The sequence below is a fragment of the Cyprinodon tularosa genome, unplaced genomic scaffold, assembly GCF_016077235.1.
Source record: "Cyprinodon tularosa strain WSP-4 unplaced genomic scaffold, ASM1607723v1 ctg467, whole genome shotgun sequence".
In the NCBI taxonomy this organism is placed as follows: Eukaryota; Metazoa; Chordata; class Actinopteri; order Cyprinodontiformes; family Cyprinodontidae; genus Cyprinodon; species Cyprinodon tularosa.
In genome coordinates this window covers 777,787-796,413 of record NW_024039193.1, presented here as the reverse complement: position 1 = coordinate 796,413, position 18,627 = coordinate 777,787, and the positions used below count along the sequence as shown (strand labels likewise).

At 43.2% G+C, this 18,627-nt stretch overlaps 1 pseudogene; it reads right to left on the bottom strand.

The window, feature by feature from the left end:
* Positions 1–15,364: 15,364 nt before the first annotated feature.
* LOC119794071 lies at positions 15,365–16,586 on the bottom strand (annotated as a pseudogene).
* Positions 16,587–18,627: the final 2,041 nt, after the last annotated feature.

Below are 18,627 nucleotides of genomic sequence, written 5' to 3'. Positions count from 1 at the left end.
GCCTTCCTTCACATAGTGGATGTCACTGTGTGGTCATCTAATCAGGACAGCCTTCATGTCTTTAAGAGTACACAGGATATGGGCACATCTTGGAGCCGGTCTAATAGAGGATAGCTATCTGTAACCCTGAAGCATAGAAGCAAGCTGCATGAAGTTCAAGACATGGATGGCATGTCAGTTTTTGATACGGGCAGCTAAACATCAACATGATGCATTACATAGACTCATGAGCTATAAGAAGCAGGAGATGACCTTGTTCGGGGCTCAATTTTTGCCGGACGCTAGCGGACGTGATTTTTGAGCCCACAGCTGTGCAGACTCCAAGCATTTTTCTCTGTCCTGTAACGACCTGATCTGGAATAAACTCTGTTATTTTTTAGTCCTGTTTTATAGTCCTTTTTATATGGTTTTACCCAGTTTCAGTTAAGAGTAGTAAATAACTTGCTCCCAGGAAAAGAACCATGAGGAAACCCCTGAGGCACAACAGCTTTTTATTGGGGTCATAACTTCCTAATTTTAACAAGCCCATGTTTTCTAGCCCCTTGTGAAGAACAAATTTATTTCACAACAGCCATCTTCCTTTCATGCCATGAGGGAGGCTTAGGAAGGTACAACCACATATTCTTCTCTCTCCTGGCCTTCCCTTCAACCCTCGCATGGAGAGCCCGGTCCACACACTCCGCTTCACAGGCTCTAACTCTTCATTATTATTATTTTACAGTTCCCCCTTTTGTTCCTTATTGGAACTAAAACAAAAACAAAGGTAGGGTAAAAAATAAAAACTGTAAGTAATGTACAATGCATAAAAATATAAATGTTTTATAAAAGTTGTAACATAATAGCAAAAAGACAAGAGAGATCAGGAGAACATCATTGCTTCAATTTCTATCCGTCACAGTTCAGTGGTTTAAGACAGAAATTTCATCAAGACTCATCACTGGAAATTATGCTGTTTTTTTTCCCCAAATTAACACATCCATTCAGCTCTATACAAGTACAATTATTCGGTGCCACCTTACTAGAAAATAGAGGTTTCTGTGGATCTGCCTTTGTAAGAGGCTAGACAGCATTCATCTCACGGTCCTGTTAGGGATGAATTGTTCATTAAATTAACAGTGCAATTGTTCAATAATGGAGCTAAAACAATTCTAAGTATTGGTCTAGGTTCCATGCAGGCAACACAATCATTTTAAGTTTTATTTGCTGCTCCTTCTATCAGGAGTAGCCAATTATTAGTTTGTTGTGAAACTCTAGTGGAGATTTTAAACCAGGCATCCCCAAAATCGGTCCTCGAAGGCCGCTGTCCTGCAGGTTTAAGAGGTTTCCCGCTCCAGCACAGCTGATTTACATTGATAGTTGATTAACAGACTTTTGCTGAACTGCGGTCATCAGGATCAGCTGTGCTAAAGCACAACCTCAGCCAGCAGTACCGGCAGTACCAGCAGTACCTTCAGTACTGGCCACCCCTCCAATAGTACTAGCCTATAGTTTTTGGTCCATTCCTCCAAAAGTCTATGACTGGCTTCTTCATTTTGGCGATGTTGAGCTCCAGGTAGTTGGTGCAGCACCAGGTGGCAAAGCCCCCATCAGACTCCTGTACTCCTCCTCTCTGTTGAAGTCCGAGGTGTATAAGGTGAAAAGGACAGGGGCCAGCACTGTGCCCTGGGGCGCTTCAGTGATTCTGACCACTGTTTCAGAGATGGTGTCTTTCAGCCTGACATACTGTGGCCTGTCTGTGAGGTAGCTGGAGATCCATGCTGTCATGATCGGTTAAAGGAATCTGACCCACATGCAGAGAAACCACTTAGAGACCAAAGAGAAAAGTTTAAAAGGTTTATTTGAGGTAAAGTGAACGGAGGTTGAATCTGGAACTCAGAGAACTGGTGAACCAGAACTGGAAAGTCTGAAGGAGAGATCACAGAGATCAGTTAAGGGACCGTGGGAAATGAGACTGCAGCTTGAATTATGCTGGAATGGGGTTTCCCCTGCTCAGTGTGTACTCAGTAAATCCTTCCGGGGGGGAGAAGGTGCAGGTATCCAGTTACACAGGAAGTCTTCCTGCCGAAGAGCAAAGACACTCTGGCGCCGAGGAGCCACAGGTGTGCAGGGAGGACAAACGAGGACAGGGCACCACCTGGTGGTGGAGAGAGAAGGAACACACAAACAACCCACACACACTGGATTCCTAACACATGCCACCAGGCAGGGGTCGACTCCCATGCTATATATATATATATATATATATATATATATATATATATATATATATATATATATATATATATATATATATATATATATATATATATATATATATATATATATATCAGGGATGGGGACTCGAGTTTGTGACTCGTACTGGAGTCGCACTTAAGTCGCATATTTAATGACTTCAGACTCGACTTAGACTTGCATTTAAAGGACTTCAGACTCGACTGAGACTCGTGATTTCCGACTTGTGAACAATATTTTATTCCAGTGTAAAAACACTTATTCAAGTGTTTTTTGTTTTACTAACTTGACTGATCGCCGCTCGCCTTACCCGCACACAGAAGAGGTAAAAAACAAAAAAAAACAAAAAAAAAACTCAAAGACCCAAACCGTGAAGCACTCAAGTTCAAGTGTTTTATTTATACAAAAAGCCACAGCAAAAGTGGCATAATAAAACAGTCCTTTTCTTCTCCTGATAAAACCTAAAATTCAAGAGTTTTCCTTAAAAATCACAGGCTGGAAGTTGGGCTCCGCTTGTTGTGCTGCTTCTGGTGCGAGTGATCGACCTGGAGCACCCACTGGCTGATCCACAGCTGACTCTGCGGTGCTCCAGCACTGTTCCACTCCCTGGCGTGCCAAACCCCTTTCCAGACCGATCCAGCTAAAAAGAGAAGCAAGGAGAACGCCAGCATCCACGCGCATCCAGCATCCACGCGCCAAAACCCCGTCGGAAGATATATGCCTGTCACCTGCAGATTCCGTTCTCTTTCTCCTTTCCTTTAGACTCCTTTTATGTCGGCTTTAATCAGCCCTTGCTCACACCTGAGCGCAGCATTACGCAGCGCAATTAATGCACTCCGCCTCCTCAGACAACTACTTCAGTCCAGTGCGCATGGATTGTCACAAGGGAAAAACAAACCAAACCTAACCCAACATGCAGGAAAAATTCAAAAGTCTAAAATAAAGGAAAACAATCATATAAAAAAGAAACATCAAAACATGCAAAGCTCAAGAAGAAAATACAAAGAAAAACAAATCATATCTTCCTCTCCAAACATGCAAAGCATAAAACTAACACTTAAATGAAAGAAAACCATAAACCATATTTTTCCCTGTGCAACACACTGACGTCACTGACGCAACAGTACGTGGACGGCAGGATTGTGATTGTTTTTTTTCCACAGTCCTCATTTTCAATAAAAGAGCAGACATTTACTGCTAAAACTAGAAAAAGTTGTAACCACAAATGTCAGGTAAATACTGTAAGAAAATGCAAAATTTATCTGAAAAAAATTTTTGCGTGTGCTTTTTTTAATTGTATTTTTCATTTAGCAGTTCAAGATAATGATAATTCCATAGATATAATAGCGACCTTTAAGCTATACCGTCTCAGTGACGGAGATGAAAAACAAGCAAGCACGAAAATTATTGCACTTTTTTAAATGAATCAAGTGATTAGAATTTTTTGTGCGATTAATTGATTATTGCGACAGGCCTTCTCATGACTTGAGACTTGACTTGGACTTGAGCTCTCAAGACTTGAGACTTGACTTGGACTTGCAAAAAATGACTTGTGAACATGTCTGATATATATATATATATATGTAGTGAATGTAACCGACATAATTCACCTTTCTTATTAAGTGTGGTTCTACATACCGTTCATAGTAAACAAAGCACTTGGTTCTGTCTGTAGTTACTGCTTGTAAGTATTACTGTTCAGGGATCGCGGTCCCTTTAAATGTTATGAAGGCGTGATGACGTGTAGCCCGACGCCGGTTGGTTTGGCTGGGCAGCGCCATTTTGTTTTTAGTGGTTTTTTCCTTGAAAAATAAACGACACACGCTTTGGTGTGCTCAACGTGAGAAATTGTCTCTTGGACTTTACTGCAATTTCCACACTGGTGACCCCGACGTTAGTCTGCTGGACGTATCCAGAGACACTCCATGACCATGACCGCGAACGCCATGACCGATCACCGCGGATGAAATAAAGTACTACTACGTTGTGTCGGCTCTCGGAAATTCAACGGCATCCAGAGTGGTCAGTCTTCCTAAAAACCCTCCGGCAACTGAGAAGTATGCAGCGCTCAAAGCCCACCTGCTGAAAACTTTTGAACTGTCAGACGCTGAGAGAGCCAGCAGGCTTTTCTCCCTTCAAGGACTGGGTGACAGCAAACCATCTGAGCTCATGGACCGTATGCTGGATCTCTTGGGTGAACACAGACCCGATTTTCTTTTCATCCAACTTTTTCTACGTCAGCTGCCTTCTCAAGTCAGGGCTGCACTAGCCAACACCACAATCACTGACTGTCGGAGGCTGGCTGAGGAGGCTGACAAATTCTTCCTGGCAAGTCAGGAACATTGTGTGGCCGCGCTTTTGCCCGCACACATCGCTCCTTCGACGCTGGACGGCTCCACACTCATCTCTGCAGCCACTTCTCGTCGGCGACAATCTTCTGGCCCCCAACAGTCTCCAGCCTTGTGTTTTTATCATGCCAAGTTTGGACCCAAGGCTAACAAATGTCGTCCACCATGCAGTTTCGGCGGGTCGGGAAATGCCGGGGCCGGCGCTCAGTAGTGGCCATGAGTGTCGGCCGCGTAGGCAGGCTGCTTTTCATCCGCGACAGCATCTCCGGACGGCGTTTCCTGTGTGACACGGGAGCACAGAGGAGCGTCCTGCCCGCATCCCGTTTGGACATGGTGACCGACAGCCACGGCCCACCTATGGAAGCTGCCAATGGTAGCCCCATCCGCACGTACGGAACGAGGTACGTTGAATTGTGTTTCGGAGGACAGCAGTTCGGCTGGGATTTCGTTACTGCAAAGGTGGCCGTTCCCCTCCTCGGAGCCGATTTTCTGTGTGCACAGGGACTGTTGGTGGATGTAAAAAACCGCCGTTTGATTGACGCTACCACATTTTGTTCTTATACGTGCACACTCAGCGGGACTGACCCCATGCGACTATCTAGCATGCTCTCAGCCTCAGATGACTTCCACCGTCTACTTGCCGATTTCCCAGCGCTTACTCAGCCCACTTTCTCTGCATCCGCTGTTAAGCATGGTGTGGAGCACCATCTCGTCACTATTGGCCCACCCGTCCACGCCCGTGCTCGGCGCCTCGACCCGACCAAGCTTGCCGTTGCAAAGGCTGAATTTGCAAACATGGAAAGCCCGTGGGCATCACCCCTCCACATTGTCCCCAAACCGGGCGGCGGCTGGCGCCCATGTGGTGACTACCGGCGGCTTAATGAGGCAACGACGCCCGACCGATACCCGGTGCCGAACATACAGGATTTTTCAGCTCACCTGGCAGGCAAGGTGATTTTTTCCAAGGTGGACCTCGTCCGGGGATATCATCAGGTGCCGGTGCACCCGCTGGACATTCCCAAAACTGCCGTAATCCCGCCATTTGGTCTTTTTGAGTTCCTGCGCATGCCGTTCGGCCTTAAAAACGCCGCCCAATCTTTTCAACGCCTCATGGACTCTGTTCTACGAGACCTACCTTTTCTTTTTGTGTACTTGGATGACATCCTCGTAGCGAGCACATCCAAGCTTCAGCACCTTGCGCACCTCCGAACACTTTTTGAGCGTCTTAGCCAACACGGGCTAATTGTCAACCCCGCCAAGTGCCAGTTTGGTCTGTCCACCATTGATTTCCTGGGACACAGAGTCACTAAGGACGGTGCTGTCCCTCTCCCATCTAAGGTGGAGGCAGTAACACAGTTCCCACGCCCGCTCACTGTCAAATCCTTGCAGGAGTTCCTCGGCATGGTGAATTTTTACCACCATTTCATCCCTCGAGCTGCTCAGCTTATGCACCTTTGCACGAGGCCTTGAAAGGTAAGCCCAAGCACCTCGTGGACTGGTCAGAGAGCAGGGACAAGGCTTTCGCCGACATTAAGGCAGCCCTGGCGAATGCCACCATGCTGGCGCATCCTTCTCCAACAGCCTCCATCGCCATCACCTCGGACGCCTCGGATTACGCTGTCGGTGCTGTCTACGAGTAGTGGGTAGGCGGGGCCTGGCAGCCGCTGGCTTTCTTTAGCCGTCAGCTGCGCGCCAGCGAGCGTAAATACAGTACTTTCGACCGGGAGCTGCTGGGTCTCTACCTCGCCATCAGACATTTTCGTTCCCTGCTGGAAGGTCGACACTTCACTGCTTTTGTGGACCACAAACCGCTGACTTTTGCCATGGCCAAGGTGGCCGAGCCGTGGTCTGCCCGCCAACAGCGTCATCTGTCCTATATTTCGGAGTTTACTACAGACTTGCAACATGTCGCTGGTAAGAACAACTACGTGGCAGACTGCCTGTCACGGGCCGTGGCGGGGGCAGTCCATCTTGGTTTGGATTACCACCGCATGTCAGGGGACCAAACCACAGACCCGGACGTGCAACTCCTGAGGACCTCAACTACAGGGCTGCAGATCGAGAACGTGGTTTTTGGAGATGCTGGCACCACGCTCCTGTGTGATGTCTCCACAGGCAGTCCGCGGCCAATAGTTCCCACAGGATGGAGACGAAAAGTTTTTGATGCCATCCATGGTCTCTCCCACCCAGGTTCGAAAGCATCACAGAGGCTGGTTGCAGCTAAGTTTGTCTGGCATGGCCTTAAGAAGGACGTTAGGGACTGGGCTAGCACCTGTGTTGAGTGCCAACGGGCCAAAGTGCACCGTCACACTAAGGCCCCGCTAGGGTTGTTCCCGGTTCCAGAGAGGCGTTTCGACCATGTGAATGTGGATCTGGTCGGCCCTCTGCCATCTTCTCACGGTTTCACATACCTGTTGACCATGGTTGACAGGACCACCCGCTGGCCTGAGGCCGTGCCGCTGACGTCGGCGGCAACTGTGGAGATGACGCGGGCCTTCGTCGGAACCTGGGTTGCTCGTTTCAGCGCCCCTTCGGATATATCCTCTGACCGAGGCGCGCAGTTCACGTCGGAGCTGTGGAATGCTGTCGCACAGAGCCTCGGGGTAGACCTCCACCGCACAACTGCGTATCACCCACAGGCTAACGGACTCTGTGAACGTTTTCATAGGTCAATGAAAGCTGCCCTGCGTGCCAGCCTCCAGGACGGCAACTGGGTTGACAAACTTCCGTGGGTGATGCTGGGCATCAGGACCGCGCCAAAAGAGGACTTGCAGTCCTCCTCCGCCGAACTTGTTTATGGTCAGCCGCTTCGGGTCCCGGGGGATTTTGTCCCTAACACCACAGTTCCTTGGTCTGCTACTCTCCAGCGGTCAACTCTATTGGATAATGCAAGGCTTTTCGCACCTGTCCCTACTTCCCATCACGGCCTCCCTCAGTCGCACATTCCCACTGGGCTTCAGACGGCTGATTATGTTTTCATTCGTCACGATGCCCACAGGGGACCGCTACGCCCGCCGTACGAGGGCCCATTCCGTATTTTGGAAGCAGGGGACAAACATTTTTTGGTGGACAGGGGCGGTAAACTGGAGCGAATCTCCATTGATCGTCTCAAACCGGCTCACTTGGATGTGGCCAGGCCTGTGGAACTGGCCCAACCCCCTCGACGCGGACGGCCTCCGGTTCTGCCCCCATCCCCTACCCCCCTCCCTCCCGGGCCCCCCACACCCCATGCCCCACACCCGTGTCATGACGGGACGCCTGCCGCAGTGGGGTCTCATCGACCTTCGGTACAGCACAGCCGTTGTGGGCGGTTAATACGCCCACCTCCCCGTTGACTGTTTTTACTTTGGTTATGGTGAATTCTGGGGGGACGTGTGTAGTGAATGTAACCGACATAATTCACCTTTCTTATTAAGTGTGGTTCTACATACCGTTCATAGTAAACAAAGCACTTGGTTCTGTCTGTAGTTACTGCTTGTAAGTATTACTGTTCAGGGATCGCGGTCCCTTTAAATGTTATGAAGGCGTGATGACATGTAGCCCGACGCCGGTTGGTTTGGCTGGGCAGCGCCATTTTGTTTTTAGTGGTTTTTTCCTTGAAAAATAAACGACACACGCTTTGGTGTGCTCAACGTGAGAAATTGTCTCTTGGACTTTACTGCAATTTCCACATATATATATATATATATATATATATATATATATATATATATATATATATATATATATATATATATATATATATATATATATATATATATATATATATATATAGAAACAACAGAGAAATGAAAACAAAAACTTTAACCTTACAGGCATAAAAAACACAATGAACTAACTTAATATTAAAAAACAACCCTCTGTACCTCAGCTGAGGTCCCACAAAGCTCATTAACTGATTTCAGATAATAAAGTAAAAAATCTTGGTGTTATTTTTGATCAGGACCTGTCATTTAAATCCCATATCAAAGAGGTTTCTAGAATTTCCTTCTTTCATCTGAGGAACATTGCAAAAATTAGAAATATCCTGTCCAGGGGTGATGCTGAGAAACTAGTCCATGCATTTGTTACTTCAAGGCTGGACTATTGTAATTCTTTACTATCAGGAAGTCCACAAACTGTAGTTAAAAGCCTTCAGCTGATCCAAAATGCTGCAGCCAGAGTTCTAATGAAAATGAAAAAGAGAGATCATATCTCTCCTATCCTGGCTTCTCTTCATTGGCTTCCTGTTAAATCAAGAATAGAATTTAAAATCCTCCTTCTCACATATAAAGCCTTAAATGGCCAAGCTCCATCTTATATCAGAGATCTGATTGTTCCTTATGTTCCTAACAGAGCACTTCGCTCTCAATCTGCAGGTTTACTAATCGTTCCTAGAATTTCTAAAAGTAGAATGGGAGGCAGATCTTTTAGTTATCAGGCTCCTCTCCTGTGGAACCAACTACCAGTTTTAGTCCGTGAGGCAGACACCCTGTCTACTTTTAAGGCTAGGCTTAAAACTTTCATTTTTGATAAAGCTTATAGTTAGGGTGGCTCAGGTTATCCTGAGCTATCTCTATAGTTATGCTGCTATAGGCTTAGACTTTTGGAGGACATAGGGACCCCCATTTCATCATTCTGCTTCATTTTCTCTCTGTTCTCCTATTCTGCAGAATCTGTTAGTTCAATCTCTAACCTTCTGCTCTCTCTGCTTGTCCTCAGAGTAGCTTTGCCTCGTCTGTTCCTGTTTGGCTGTGACGTCATCCTGGAAAAAAACATCAGCTGTGCTGCTTCTATCAACACCCTTGTTAATAGATGTTGGAGATCGGCCTGTTTTCCAGTGTGGTCCTGTTTCTCTGACCGTGACTGAGTGGATGTGCTCTCTTCGTCCTCTGGCATGGGAGCTGCCTTGGAGCTCGTCTGCCTGGCTGTGTGTTTCCTGGACGGGGCCGCCTTTTACAGCTGCTTTTTGTATCTCTGCTTCTGTCTCCTTGAACCCCAGTCGGCCTCGGCAGATGGCCGCTCACACTGAGCCTGGTTCTGCTGGAGGTTTCTTCCTGTTAAAAGGGAGTTTTTCCTCTCCACTGTCGCTACAAGCATGCTTAGTGTGGGGGATTGTATTTGAGTCAATGAGTCAATGCAATCAACTGGTTTTCCTTAGATAGAAAACTTTGTATCAATTTGACTGTATGATCTGGTTGAACTGTAAAGTGCCTTGAGATGACATGTGTTGTGAATTTGGCGCTATATAAATAAACTGAATTGAATTGAATTGAATTTAAAACCCACACACCCATTTGGGCCTCCTTCACTTGAACCGTAATAAGCCCTTGCATTGGCATGCTGCACCTTGACACCATTGCTCTCATGTCCTAATCAATGACTAACATCTCAATTTAGTTAATTATTCTTGTCATTTGAGTCAGTCCTAAACTATTCAAACCCTTTATCAATGTCCATTGTGTGTACTCAGCTCAACCCCTTCCCTCTCTGGCTGTTCTCAGCCAAGGTGTTTATTTTAATTTCTCTGTCCAGCCGTTCTGCTCCTGTTAATAAACAGTGAGAATTATGATCAGAATATCTTCTTTGGTAAACAAATCTTATACAAAATGCAATGAGGGACCCTATTCAAGATATTAACACTAAAGACCTATACAGACAACCTGAAAAAGATATAATAAAACAAAACAATCTTATGATTCTCTTCAACGGGACTTGGTGTCATGGTCTTGGTACTGAGGGTTGGCATAACCATTTACTCTTTTCCCCTGTCTACTTGGCCCGGCTGTTCATTATGTTCATCTTGTCCACTTGGTTCCTGCTGCTATTCATGCTACCTGTTTGCCTACCATCGCCTCAGATTATTCAAGCTCTTTGGTATGTTGTGAATAACTGTTACCGTAAATCCTCTAATATAGGATGGGGCCTTTATTTCACTCAGGTGCATCTTGGTCCAGGCCATTATTGAAAGGAGGCCAGAATTGGAGGCAGGCCTCTATTTCTATTTAAACAAAACACCAGTGGAATGAATAAAAACAAGATGTTGTGTCTATTTGAACCTATAAAATACAAGGTTCAATTATTGAAAAAGCACAGTTACCATAACCATATATAGAACATTATCAACAAACACCGGTTATTTAGACATCTTCCAGCAGCTTCCAGGCAATTTTTCTGCACGGCAATACAAAAAAAGAGAAGGAAAAAAAAAAGTCTGCACAGAATGGAATCTTTGCCAAACCGACTTACAAAAGAAAGTTAAAAAAAGGGACAAAAACTGTTCTGCCATCAGAGTGACATTTTATTTGTTTAAGGCTAAGTGGAAGTAGGCTACAGGTATCATACAGCTTAAGGGGAATTCAGAACAATGGAGGCCAACTAAATTCTGTAATTTTAACGCTGTTCACCACAAAGCAAACATAGTGCATTGTAAACATTTTCCATGGTGATAATTATTCATAACAAAAGGCAACTTACAGGTTTAATTGCCTTGCCGCTCACTCAAATTGTCTTGTTTGGTTTGAAGTGAAACAAAAAACAAAAATTATCCAATTCTGTTTAATCCTCCACAATTTCCTCCTCCTCATCACTTGCAGATCAGAACAATTGGGGCAACTACAATCTCTGTGTAAGGATGGGACTTCCCATGCTAATGGCTTGTTTTCGCCCCCCCCCCCCCCCCCCCCCTGTGGTACTTGTATGTTACTATCACAAGTTTTTTGAGGACTGCCCAGAAACATTGTTGGTTCTAATTATAGCCCCGGCCTGTATAAGAGTCCGGCCATTATTTACCTCCACCGACAGCGAGACAGGCCAGTATTAGAGGATTTACGGTATATTCAATTCTAAGCCAACTCGGAATTCATGTGTATGTTTATTGCCCTCCCCAATAGGGGTGGTAAATATCTATTTAATCAGATATTATTCAGACTGTCGTATATTGTTTATGAGCACACGTCCTAGCTGTGTGTTAGAACAAAAAATAAAGAGTGATTTGAGCTCAAATTCTGGTCAAACAGATAATTCTGCACATACACTCACCGGCCACTTTATTAGGTACACCTGTCCAACTGCTCGTTAACACTTAATTTCTAAGCAGCCAATCACATGGCGGCAACTCAGTGCATTTAGGCATGTAGACATGGTCAAGACAATCTCCTGCAGTTCAAACCGAGCATCAGTATGGGGAAGAAAGGTGATTTGAGTGACTATGAACGTGGCATAATTGTTGGTGCCAGAAGGGCTGGTCTGAGTATTTCAGAAACTGCTGATCTACTGGGATTTTCATGCACAATCATCTCTAGGGTTTACAGAGAATGGTCAGAAAAAGAAAAAACATCCAGTGAGCGGCAGTTCTGTGGGCGGAAATGCCTTGTTGATGCCAGAGGTCAGAGGAGAATGGCCAGACTGGTTCGAGCTGATAGAAGGGCAACAGTGACTCAAATAACCACCCGTTACAACCAAGGTGGGCAGAAGAGCATCTCTGAACGCACAGTACGCCGAACTTTGAGGCAGATGGGCTACAGCAGCAGAAGACCACACCGGGTGCCACTCCTTTCAGCTAAGAACAGGAAACTGAGGCTACAATTTGCACAAGCTCATCGAAATTGGACAATAGAAGATTGGAAAAACGTTGCCTGGTCTGATGAGTCTCGATTTTTGCTCCGACATTCGGATGGTAGGGTCAGAATTTGGGGTCTACAACATGAAAGCATGGATCCATCCTGCCTTGTATCAACGGTTCAGGCTGGTGGTGGTGGTGTCATGGTGTGGGGAATATTTTCTTGGCACTCTTTGGGCCCCTTGGTACCGATTGAGCATCGTTGCAACGCCACAGCCTACCTGAGTATTGTTGCTGACCATGTCCATCCCTTTATGACCACAATGTACCCAACTTCTGATGGCTACTTTCAGCAGGATAATGCGACATGTCATAAAGCTGGAATCATCTCAGACTGGTTTCTTGAACATGACAATGAGTTCACTGTACTCAAATGGCCTCCACAGTCACCAGATCTCAATCCAATAGAGCATCTTTGGGATGTGGTGGAGCGGGAGATTCGCATCATGGATGTGCAGCCGACAAATCTGCGGCAACTGTGTGATGCCATCATGTCAATATCGACCAAACTCCCTGAGGAATGCTTCCAGTACCTTGTTGAATCTATGCCATGAAGAATTGAGGCAGTTCTGAAGGCAAAAGGGGGACCAACCCGTTACTAGCATGGGGTACCTAATAAAGTGGCCGGTGAGTGTACATGGAATAAATTTAGTTTTATTAAATTAGGTTTATTAACAAAAATCCTTCAGCTCCAAGACAAACATATTTCAGTTAAAAGCTCTAAAGAAGGGAAACATGGTTGAAAACCATATTACTGTAATGAGCTAACAACCTAGGACCCAATATTCAAAAACAGACAGATCTTGATATTTCAAAACAAGCCTTTATTGAACATCTATTGTCGGAACAGAAACTCAGGTCAGTGACTTTTAAGTGCTGATAACAATTAAGATTAAATAGTCACTGTTTCTGAGTGGAGCTGAAGCCAGCCGAAGCAGAGCGGCAAGAAAGTCCTGAGGGGAACGTCCAAAGCCAAAGTCGTAGCAGATTCAAGTTCACAGACCAGAAGATCAGAGAGCCGATGAGATACAGAAGGGGAATCCAAGCGGATGTCCTAAGAACAGTCCGAGTTTGGTGAGCCAGTTGAATCCAGGAATCAGTCCAGAACAGAGCAGATTAAAGAGCAGACAAGGGTAAAGAGAAACTCGGGATCCACAGGACAGCAACAGGTCACAATCGGATAATCAGAAAAAAAAAACAGAACACTAGAGTTACTCACACAAAACAGCTTGAATATTCTGGCACTGGAAGCTGGAAAACTACGGTACCATCCCTGCTGATCTCTCGTACCACTTTATTGAAAAAATAAGGTCCTTATTTAAAATAGATCACACTGGAACAATAAAGGAATGTGTGGAGAGTAAGTTGCAGCGTGATATAGTAATGCACATACATTTCTTCATGCAGGCAGAGACCTTGAGTTATAAATATGTCAAACATTCAGTTCGTGGCACCTGCAAAGGATTACTTTCACAAGAGGCTACTAAAAATAATAGAAAGAATAAACAAGGTTAATACAGGACAAGATGAAATGAAATAGAATAGCTACAACACATACCATCAAGTCTTTGCCTCTTTCTCTTGTTGGAGCTAATGTTAATTCCTTTCTTGGGTTCCTTGACTGCAGCATCTTGCTGTCCCCTTCTCGATTCGCCGTCCGTGAAAGCTTGCCAGAGTCTTCATAAAGGAGGTGAAGCAGTTGGTGAACTTAACCACCTAAAAAAATTATGTAAATGTGTGTGTGTGTGTGTGTACCTGTATAGCCTACAGAGTGAGGACCATTTTCCAACTTCACCATCAGATAGAGGACCAATTGTTGCAAAGTGAGGACATTTTGCTGGTTCTCACATGCTATTTTGTTAGGCTTAGGGCTAAGTTGTCAATTGGGTTAGGGTTAATGTGAAGTATACATTGGTAATGGTTACGTTTAGGGTTAGTTTTAGGGCCTAGGGCATAGAAAGGATTGAGAATGACTGAAAATCAATGAAATTCAATGGTAGTCAACACATGGTCCTCTCTACGATGGCAGAACGAGCATGTGTGGGTGTGCGTGTGTGTCACAGGCTATTGAGAAATGTTTTCAAGACAAATAAACACGGTTTTACTGAAACAAAAACAGTGGGTAATTATAAGTTTATTACCAATTGTCATAATATTTCTGTCACTTTTGTAATTCTATCAGGGTCCTTACTGGTCCCCTGTTAATCATAGGCCTTTAGAATCCTTCTCCTTTTTCACCATTTACACTGGCCCCTGTGTGTTGGTGTAATGTAAAGTATTTATTTGATCAAAACTGTGTATTATTTCCCTTCTCCTTCAAAATAATGCTTTATTATCTATTTGTCCAACACATAAAATATAGCTAAAACACATGGAGGTTGAGTTTTTGAAATTAGGAAAAATAGTGTTTACAGATTTGCTTGACACTGTACAGTATAGTGATTAGGGATGCAGTAAGTTTACATTAGAGGAACCTGACTTGAATATTTCAAGTGTAACAATAGTTTTGATAGACTTTCTAAACCAAGGGTAGAATAATGCATAGATTAGTGGGTTAAGACAGGAATTCAAGTAAAACAATAATATAACAAAAACACCTGTCAAAGTATGGAGCAAGTTTTCTAACCTCAATAGGGAGATACAAAAATACAGGCAAAGGCAAGGTAAATTTTCTAAATAGTGCCATGTAGACAGCACTATATGACCTCAAATTCAGTTTATTAACAAAAGCAAAGTTGCTTAAGGGGTGAGCAATTATTTAACTGGTCTTAATTTTATTAATCTTGTGTTACACTCTGGTGTTACACTCCTCTTGCCATTAACAACAATGGGTCATCTTTTGAGGAGAGCAGCTTACTGAATATTTGTATGCACTAATTAATTATATTTAACCAGGGGGAAATTTATAAATTCTGAGTTAATATGGGGAGAAATGTGAGCTAGATTATATATAAAGGACCTTTCTGTTTTTACAATTTAACAGAGCAAATAAAATATGGTTTAGGTTAAAGCAAGTGTCTGTAAAAGCACTATTTAAAATTATTTCAAAAGGGTGTTATTTTCTTTTAGCTTTTTAAAATAAGTATAACTATTATATATGAAATTCAAAATAATACATTTATGATGATGATGAAAGTCATGATTGTAATGATTTTAAAAAGATTTACTAGACACTGTACAGTATTTAGGGTTGCAGTAAGTTTGTATTTGAGGAGCCAGACTTGAAAATTTTAAGTGTAACAATAATTTTGATAGACCTTCTAAACCAAGGATAGAATAATGCATAGATTAGAGGGTTTAGACAGGAATTAAAGTAGAATAATGATATAACATAAACACCTGTTAAATTATTAAGCAAAATGTCTAAGCTGGATATGGAGATACAGAAATATGGGCAAAGACACAACAGAAAAACAATTATAACAACTCCAAGAGTCCTTGCTGCTTTTAATTCAGATTTCTTAGGTAGAGCTCTTCTTGAATGCCGATTTGTGAGGGCTGCAACATGAGAGCGCATGACACGAATCTGAGACAAAGCCACCACAAAGACTATAACATATAGAACTATAATAACAGTAATGGGAATTAGGAATGTTAAAAAAAGATCGATAATAAGTTCAGTAGGACCATATTCAGCTGTACAGTCTCCAGCACAGGAACTAAATTTGTCCAAATGATCTAGGTTCTCCCTCAACATCACAGTGGAATAAATTAGAGAACAAGTCCAACAGAGTGAAACTGAGACTCTAGCTCTTTTCAGAGTGACCTTAGTGGGATAATGTAGAGGATGTAGAGGAGAATTGAAATAAGCACCATATTTCCCACTGAGGCTGAGACAAGAATTAAATCTAAAGTAAGAAACAGAGCACACATGAGGTTGCCAAGATACCAGCAGCCGTCTACCATCAGAAGTTGAAACAAGAAGAGAAAACCCACGAAGAAATCTGAGAAAGCCAGAGAGAGAAGAATCATGTTTGTGGAGGTGTGAAGCTGTCTGGAAAGATTAGAAACACAAACACATGTTGACCCTTTCACTTATTTAAACAATAATAGTTAACATAAGTAATGCATTATAAAAAAAAAATTTCATTGACAATCATTTTCTTGTGCACCAAGATTCATTTTCAGTGCCACTTAGTCTTAAAATAGAGTGCTTACCTGAAATGCACAATAACAATGATTACCAGCAGGTTAAGACTCACAGTCAGAAAAGAAACAACAGATAGAAGCACAGAAAGAAGCAATATATGAGAGGAAGAATGCTTTGGTTTCCTGCAGGAGGTGTTGAGCAGCTGTGGGAAGCAGAGCTCTACTTCTTCCATCTCTAACAGCTTTGATACCAAATTCTGGTTTATATAAATGATGAAGCTATTAGGTACTCCTTCAGCATATTGGTCTCCAATCATATGCCACCCCTCTTTTCTCTGTCCGTGATGATCCCACAAGGGAGTTGAACCAGCTCAGAAAATAGTGTGACTAAAACTAAGAATAAACTGTAGCAGTTAAGATATGACTCATTGTTATTTTTAAGACCTATTTTTTTTCTCTCGAAAATAATAGGTCTCTTTTTGAATAGTAGTTAGAAAGACAGTGTCATGATGGGTCAAAGGAAGCAAGCCCATATGCAGAACACACACGGAGGAGGCAGGGAAAAAGTTCAAAGGTTTATTCAAAGTTCTGAAACACAGGATAATGAACAAGTTCAGAAACTGGTTTGGGCTGGTTAACTGAAGTCTTTACTGGGACCAGAGACTGTTGGTTAGCAGAGTTCATGAGGAGCTAAGCGTCTAGCTTCAGACTTAGCATGGCAGACCTTGATCTGAGCTTCCAGCTCATTACAGAGAACAGCAGGGAATATCCACATAGGATTCTTCAGGCTGATTCCACATAGGAATCTTCAGGTAAGTTCCACTTAGGAATCTTCAGGTAAATTCCACATAGGAATCTTCAGGTTGGCTCACCAGGGCTGATTGGCAGGTTAAGCTCTCCCAGAGCTTCAGGCCAGAGACAGGTTTCCAGTGAGGCAGCTCACCCAGAGCTTCAGACTAGCGACAGGTTTCCTGTGAGGCACAAACAAAGGAGAGTTAGAATCAGATTTCTCACTGGAGACAACTGAGATTCTTTCAGTTACAGAGGCTCAGGTAGCTAACCAAACTAAGATCAACACTGCGGCGTGGAAGCAAGGTCTGGCAGGTGTTTATAAGGGAAGGTCTCCTAATGAGTAGATGCAAATCAGGTGTGCTGGAAGACTCCAGCCCTAGGAGACCCACGGCGCACTCTGCTGGAGACAGAGGGCAATCTCCAGATCCCAACAGTAACTCCAGTCCTAAAAGACAACAACAAAGAGCAGAAGAGGATCCTCGGCGCCCTCTGGTGGGCAAGCACAACAGACAGGCTTGAAAATAGGCATCTGTCATTGTTTTAAATTTATTCTACATAAATAAATCATTCATTCCCAATTTCTTTGGAATATTGTAAAATTCAAGAATCCAGACATCTTATTAGACATCATTGTATGTCATGAAATTTCTTAATAATTTCAAGGAAGGCTTAGTGATGAGAATAAAATGAAGCTCCCTCAGCGCTGTGTAAGAAAATACTGGGTATGGCCCAAAGAGTGCAGTCTGCATGGTGAAGTGCTGATGTAGAAAGACTATTGTTTAGGACTGTTTATGTGCTGAGAGCGGAGGGTCATTTCACAACTAAAAGGGACAATAAATTGAACCATAAGCCATAAAATAAGAAGAAAAAAAACAGAACAGCCTCATTGAGCTAGGACATGAAAAATTGTTTTGGAACAACATTCTTGCAAGAAGTGGCTTAAAACACTAACAATAAGACAAAGGAGTGGCTAAGGAAAAAGTCGAATACAGTCTTAAATTACAAAACTAGTCTCCAAACTTCCGTTTGTTAAGGAAGTGAAATATTGTCTACCAAAATAATTTGAAGTTTCTATAAATAAAAAGGACCTGAGCTACTTCTGATATCTAGTTACATTGTTAAATTTGTGATATTCACTTTAAAAAGAGATTCACCTCAAACAGTATAATTCAACAATTCCCAATTGAGAACCATGTCCTCAGACTGAGATTAGATTAATTTGCTCTTTGTTGTTCAGATATGGAAAGAATCAAGATAATGAGTTATCCACTCAAATGCACTATTCCAAATTCCAAGATCAGATGAAAAACAAAAATGTAGTTCCTTTAATTATGTCTTGACAGCTGTTGGTAACAACAACACTAAAAATTATATCAGGAAGTATCCCTGGCAGAATCCAATTTAGACTGTGAAAGATCTCAATTTTGTTTCAGGATTAAGAACTTGGGTCTTTCTGCAGATAATAAATGAATAGCCTATCAACATATATTTTTTGAAAACTATCTGGTGCTCCATGCTTAAACTTTGAAAGACAGGATTGTGGGCCTAAGCTGAACAGGTATTGCT